General features: G+C 41.9%; 1 long non-coding RNA gene across 1 annotated transcript in view; it reads right to left on the reverse strand.

The window, feature by feature from the left end:
* Positions 1-5,975, reverse strand: part of LOC142046575 (uncharacterized) — an 8,504-nt gene extending 2,529 nt beyond the window's left edge. The window contains exons 1-2 of the long non-coding RNA XR_012655533.1: positions 3,847-5,975; positions 90-1,626 (exon numbers count right to left, since the gene is read on the reverse strand). This is a non-coding gene — a long non-coding RNA (uncharacterized LOC142046575). The remainder of the gene's footprint in view (positions 1-89; positions 1,627-3,846) is intronic.
* Between the last annotated feature and the right edge of the window lie 1,353 nt (positions 5,976-7,328).

The raw sequence follows: 7,328 nt of genomic DNA on the forward strand, positions 1-7,328 counted from the left end.
CACACACACACACACACACACACACACACACACACACACACACACACACACACACACACACACACACACACACACACACACACACACACACCCAACCAGAGTAGCCAACACTCTGGTGCTGGTTAGTGCACTCACCTAGGATGTAGGAGGCCTGGGTTGAAGCTCCTGTTTTGGAGCATGGACTTGAACTTGGCTCTCCCCCATGAGTGTTGTAACAGCCTGGTGGGTATCTGTGTGTGATTCTGACCAGAAATTGCACCCTGGACCTTGGAGACCTCTCTCAATAAACCTTTCTTTGAACTAGGTATGTTCCTGCAAACAGCTTTGATTTCGATGAATTGGCATTTTCTGTTTCATCCAAAAGTCCTGACCAGCTGTAATAAGGAATATGGGGGTGACCATAACCAGATTTAGGCCTCAACGCCCCAGCAAATTGTTACTGTAGCTTTTAGCTTAGCAAAGTTTGGACATAACTGCACATAGTGCACCAAACAGTTGTAACAAGTGTAGTAAGAGGAAAAGGGGAATGCTGTATTTTTTGATCCTTTAGCCTGCCCAGAAAGTGTATATGGATCACATGGCAAAAATCGCAAGACGCAATGTGGCATTATATTTTACCATGCTTGAATAATCAGGTCATTCTCATTTGTCACTGATCCAATGTTTCATACAAATACTAGCTTCCTTGTCTAATTCCAGTTCATGCAGGCCCTGCTACCACATACATTTTGGCTTTCTCTTGAGTTAGGGAATGTCAATGGGGAAGAAAGGGCAAGGGAGTGTTTACAGAGAGTAAAAGAGATAGAAACATTTTTACCCCTCAGCCTGTCTTCCTTTTTTATGTGTGATCTCTGCTGGCAATAGCTCCAAATTCTTTTCTTTCATCAGAACATCTGATTGTGGTAAATGTGGCTGCCAAGCACTTGATTAAAGACAGGCTTTTAACTGAGAAGAGTTTTCACAAACAATTACATATGTGTTGTGTGGACTCAAGATCTGAATCAGGGCAGGAGAATAAAATATTGCGGAGTTGGAACCTATCACATGGATTCTGTCAACTTCTACTGACATATGCAGAACTGTTCACCTTTGAATTCAATATTCCTTATGTGACCAATTTAATAATCTTTGCTATCTGTACCCTAATAGCCTTTTAATTGGAAATTCCTTTAAAAGGCTTTAGAGGCTATCAGTTGACACTTGGGATACCCTAAACATTTTCCCAGTACCAGAACTTGAGTGGAGCAAATCTTGTAAAAAGGTTATTCAGAAACATTTGTTCAAAATGATTAATTGCATTCTTTTCACCTCTGTTCATGTCCCTTTTGTGAATACTTTCTGCCAATATTCAAACAAACAAATGTGCTGAGAGAAATATTAGCAGAAAGCTAATCTTAAGCATATAGGGCCTGATCCAAAATATATTGAAGTACCGTGTCCAGTTCTGGTGTCCCCAGTTCAAGAAGGACATCAATAAATTGGACAGAGTTCAGAGAAGAACCATGAGAATGACAAATGCAAGGTATACAATCTATTTAGCTAAATGACAGAAGGTTGAGGGATGACTTGATTACAGCCTATAAATACCAACCCAGGGAACAAATATTAAATAATGGTCTCCTCACACTATCAGAGAAAGCAGCAGAGAATCCTGTGGCACCTTATAAACTAACAGATGTTTTGGAGCATGAGCTTTCATGAGTGAATACCCACTTCGTCAGATGCATGTAGTGGAAATTTCCAGGGGCAGGTATATAATTATGCTAGCAAGCAAGCTAGAGGATAACCGAGGTTAGTTCAATCAGAGGATGAGGCCTTTGTTCTAGCAAGCTGAGTGTGAAGAACCCAAAGAGTAGAAACTGTTTCTTTGTTTAAGGGTTGGGGCAAGCCATCACAGTCTTTGTTCAATCCTGAGCTGATGGTGTCAAATTTGTAGATGAACTGAAGTTCAGGCAGTTTCTCTTTGAAGTCTGGTCCTTGAGTTTTGCTTGCAGGGATGGCCACTTTAAGGTCTGCTATAGTGTGGCCAGGGAGGTTGAAGTGCTCTCCTACAGGTTTTTTGTATATTGCCATTCCTAATATCTGATTTGTGTCCATTTATCCTTCCGTAGAGACTGACCTATGCCACCAGCACTCCAGCTATCTCCGTGAAACACCACTGATTTCCTGAGGAAATAACAATGCATTGGTCACCTCCCAGAAAACACCATCCTAAGCCACCATGGTGTAGAGGCTCTCTACACAAACATCCACACACAGATGAATACAAGCTGTCAGGAAAACAGTATCTCTGATGATGCCACAGCACAAAACTGGGCTGCTGAGCTCTGTGCCTTTATTACTCACACACAAACTATTCAAATTGATGACAATATATCTCCAGATCAGTGGCACTTGCTATGGCACCCACATGGCCCCACCAATATGCCAATATTATGGCTGACCTGGAACCAACGCTTCCTCAGCTCTTGTCCACTCACGCCCCTTCTTACCTACGCTACATTGATGACATCTCATCATTCTGGACCACATGGAAAGGGGACTCCTGGAAAAATTACCACCACGATTTCAATATGCTTCCACCCCACCATCAACCCTCAGGGGGGTTCTGGGGGTCCGACCAACTACATTGGGAGGTTCCACTTTCTAGACACCACAAGTGCAAATAGGGATGGTCACATTAACACCAACCCTATATCGAAACCTACGACGCTTATGCCTACCTTCATGCCTTTCCAGCTTCCATCCTGGCATATCCACACGTCCATTGTCTAAGCCAAGCACTGAGGTACAACCGCACTGCTCTAACCCCTCGACATGAGACCAACCTACAAAAATCTCCACAACATTACTCAAAACTACAATTACCAGCACGAGGAAATAAGGAACAGGCAACAGAGCCAACGTTGTACCAGACGCCTCCTACTGCAAGACAACCCAGAAAGAAACCAACAGGACTCCACTGGCATCACATACAGCCCCCAGCTAAAACCCCTCCAATGCATCATCAGGGATCTCAACCCATCCTGGACAATGATCCACCTTTTCACAGGCCTTGGGTGGCAGGCCAATCCTCGCCCACAGAAACCTGCCAACCTGAAACGTATTCTGCACCAGCACTCACACCGCACCATGAGTAAATCTAGCTCAGGAACCAATCCATGCAAAAACCTCATGCCAACTCTGCCCACATATCTACAGCGACCCATCACAGGAATCCTAACCAGATCCAGCCACCCCACACCATCACCGGTTCATTTCACTTGCAACAATCCACCATGTAAATATACGCCATCATTATGCCAGCAATGCCCTTCTGCTATGTCCATCGGCCAAACTGGACAGTCTTCGGAAAAGGAATAAATGGACACAAATCAGATATTAGAAAGGCAATATACAAAAACCTGTAGTGAGAGCACTTCAACCCCGGGCCAACACTATAGCAGGACCTTAAGGGTGGCCATCTGCAGCAAAAAAAACTCGAGGACCAGACTTCAAGAGACTGCTGAAGCTTCAGTTCATCTGGCAAATTTGACCCATCAGCTCCAGGATGAACAAAGACTGTGAATGGCTTGCCAACTACAGAACCAGTTTCTCCTCTCTTGGTTTTCACACCTCAGCTGCTAGAACAGGGCCTCATCCTCCCTGATTGAACTAACCTCGTTATCTCTAGCTTGCTTGCTAGCATATATATACCTGCCCCTGGAAATTTCCACTACATGCATCTGACAAGTGGGTATTCACCCACGAAAGCTCATGCTCCAAAACGTCTATTAGTCTATAAGGTGCCACAGGATTCTCTGCTGCTTTTACAGATCCAGACTAACACGGCTACCCCTCTGATACTTAGCAGAGAAAGGTAAAACAAGTTGAAGCTAGACAAATTCAGGCTGGAAATAAGGCATATATTTTTAATGGTGAGAGTAATACACTCTTGGAACAATTTATGAAGGGTTGTGGTAGATTCTCGATCACTGACAATTTTTAAATGAAGGATGGATTTTTTTCCTAAAAGATCTGCTCTAAGAATGATTTTGGGGAAGTTCTCTGGTTTGTGTTATACAGAAGGATAGAGTAGATGATCACAATGGTCCCTTCTGCTCTTGGACTCTACTAATCTATTCCTTTGGTTGAAATAAAGTATAGCATCAATATATATTTTCTAAATGTGTAATGTAATGTTAATATATAGTAATGGAGAGAGAGATCTGAGGCACTTACATACCATGGTGATAAGCAAGGTATAAAAACTTAGATAGATTTGACAGCATAGGATTCTAGGATCTCCTGCATTCTAATCTGGATTCTGACACTCACACCCTGGCAGATCACTAAAAGCCAGATTCTTTCAGCCTTGCTCACAATGAATAGTGCCTTTCTCTCTGAGTACTGATGTAAGGATAGCACAATCTACCCCTTCATCTCTCTGTGCCTCAGTTCCTCCATAGGAAAAATGGCAGTAACAATACTTACCTGCCTTATTGGAGTGAGGGGGTCCATAAATAGTTAATATTTGTACATTACAAAAAACGATATGTAAGGGCATAACATTATGATCTAATATCTGATTTCTCTTCTGTGACCTGTCCTTGCGGGAAGACTGACTCAACGATCCAGTGCTCTTTTCTAGCTCTGAATTTGTGACTCAGCTGTGGACAACAGTAATTTACTCCATCTTCAAAACGAAGTCCAGAGTTTAGAAGTAATAATCCCAACTATACATATAAAATGATGGGGTCTAAATTAGCTGTTACCACTTAAGAAAGAGATCTTGGAGTCACTGTGGATAGCTTTCTGAAAACTCAATGTGCAGCGGCAGTCAAAAATGTGAACAGAATGTTGGGAATCATTAAGAAAGGGAGAGATAATAAGACAGAGAATATCATAATGCCTCTATATAAATCCATGGTACACTCATATCTTGAATGCTGCATGTACATGTGGTCGATTCATATAAAAAATGATGTACTGTAATTGGAAAATGTTCAGAAAAAGGCAACAAAAATGATTATAGGAATGGAACAGCTTCCACATGAGGCGAGATAAATAAGACTGGGACTTTTCAGCTGGGAACAGAGACAACTAAGGGGAGATATGATTGAGGTCTATACAATCATGACTGGTGTGGAGAAAGTAAATAAGAAAGTGTTATTTACTCCTTCTCGTAACACAACAACTTGGGGCCCCCAAATGAAATTAATAGGCAGCAGGTTTAAAACAAACAAAAGGTAGTATTTCTTCACACAATGCACAGTCAACCCATGGAACTCTGCCAGAGGATGTTGTGAAGGCCAAGACTATAACAGGGTTCAAAATAGAACTAGATAAATTCATGGAGGATCGGTCCATCAGTGGCTATTAGCCAGGATGGGCAGGAATGGTGTTCCTAGTCTCAGTTTTGCCAGAAGCTAGGAATGGGCAACGGGGGATGGATCACTTGATGATTATTTGTTCCATTCATTCCCTCTGGGGCACCTGGCATTGGCCATTGTCAAAAGACAGGATACTGGGCTAGATGGACCGTTGGTCTGACCCAGTATGGCCATTCTTATGCTCTTACGTACTCATGTGATACAGGACAAGAATTTTGCAATCCAAAGCTTGTCTAAGAAATTATGGAAACGGAAGAACACTCTGCTCATATTTGTCCAACAGGAAGCAAAAAGCAAATATGTTTTTTATCCATATTACAGCCAAAGAAAATGAAGACTAAGCCCTATGCACAATCTCCGCCAAATAAATAAGAAATTCAGGAACGGTATTTCTTTCTTCCTGTCCTGCTACTACTGGCCTTTCTGTGATACTCAATTAGCGAACACTAGATAATGTTCCTGTCATAATTAATATTTTTCTTCTTTGCCAAGAGTTACAGAGCACATAGAGGAAGAAATTCAACAACAATAGAGATGAGGTTGAATTTTAGCTTCTTTACTGCAACAGAAAAGGAAGGAGCTACTGTTCACCTTCAGGTAACCTTAAGTGGGCAAAAATCTTTCTTCACCCAGCTGTCTCCCTTTCCAGGAAAATGGGATTCTGGACTCAGTGGATTCTGCAGGACTGGCCTTAGGGCAGGTGAGCAGGGCAGTCACCCAGGGTGCCAATTTATGGGAACACCACTTTGCATTTCCTTAGTGCCACAGAGCACATTTCAATATAGAACCACGAGCCATTCCTCTCACACTGTGAACTTGGTGCAATGCTGGGAATTCAACAGGATCTACTGAGTGGTTCCACTAACACTCCTCAGTACAATGCCTTTCCCTTTCAGCTGCTATCCAGAGTGACATATTCTTAACTTTGAAGCCTAACAATAACCATTGGAATGTCAATACTGTTAACTACTTCACTGTGGACGATTTTAGTAGAAACACCCAGAATGCAGGGGGAGCTTGGGCCGAGTACTCCCACTTCTTTTTCATTTTGTTCTTACCTGGGATGTTTCCGCAAATGTATATTATTTTAGGAGTTAAGCTTTGCAGGTCAGGCCAAGGGTGTGAAATGGTTGCAACGAACCCTAACCATATGAAATTACTCATTAACAGATGTCAATTTCTTAAATTTTACTTCAAAATCATGTACAATTCAGTTTCTGTAGGGAAAACTTGGCAGTTGAGATGATCCTGAGCTACAGTCCTGGATTTGAACACTCTGCTCCTTCCAAATTATGCAGAGGTTTGGCTCTCAATGTGAATATGATCTTTCCAGGTGGCTCTGGTGTAGTAATGGACTGAACCAACATTCTGCAACCAAGCGCCCTGAATTTGGAAAAGTTTAGCTCTGGCTCCAAATCTTGCAGTGTGACTCACCTCTCTTCACAGTCAAAACTCATGGTAGAGGGAACAAGGTTCAAACACACTCAAAATGGCACAAAAAAAAAAACATTTTCATGAAACCCTGTGAAACAGTGTTTCTCAGCCAGGGTATGCGTACCCCTGGGGGTACACAGAGATCTTCCTGGTGGTACATCAACACATCTAGATATTTGCCTAATTTTACCACAGTCTACATAAAAAGCACTAGTGAAGTAGGTACAAACTAAAATTTCATATAGATAATGACTCGTTTATACTGCTCTATACAATATACACTGAATGTAAGTACAATATATTCAAATTGATTTATTTCATAATAATACGGTAAACATGAGAAAGTAAGCACTTTTTCAGTAATGCTGTGCTGTGACAATTTTGTATTTTTATGTCTGATTTTTTAAGCAAGTAGGTCTTAAGTGAGGTGAAACTTGTGGGTACACAAGACAAATCAGACGCCTGAAAGGGGTACAGTAGCCTGCAAAGGTTGAGAACCACTGCTGTGAAGGAAAACCACAA

Source organism: Chelonoidis abingdonii, chromosome 3 (assembly GCF_003597395.2).
Source record: "Chelonoidis abingdonii isolate Lonesome George chromosome 3, CheloAbing_2.0, whole genome shotgun sequence".
Lineage (NCBI taxonomy): Eukaryota > Metazoa > Chordata > Testudines > Testudinidae > Chelonoidis > Chelonoidis abingdonii.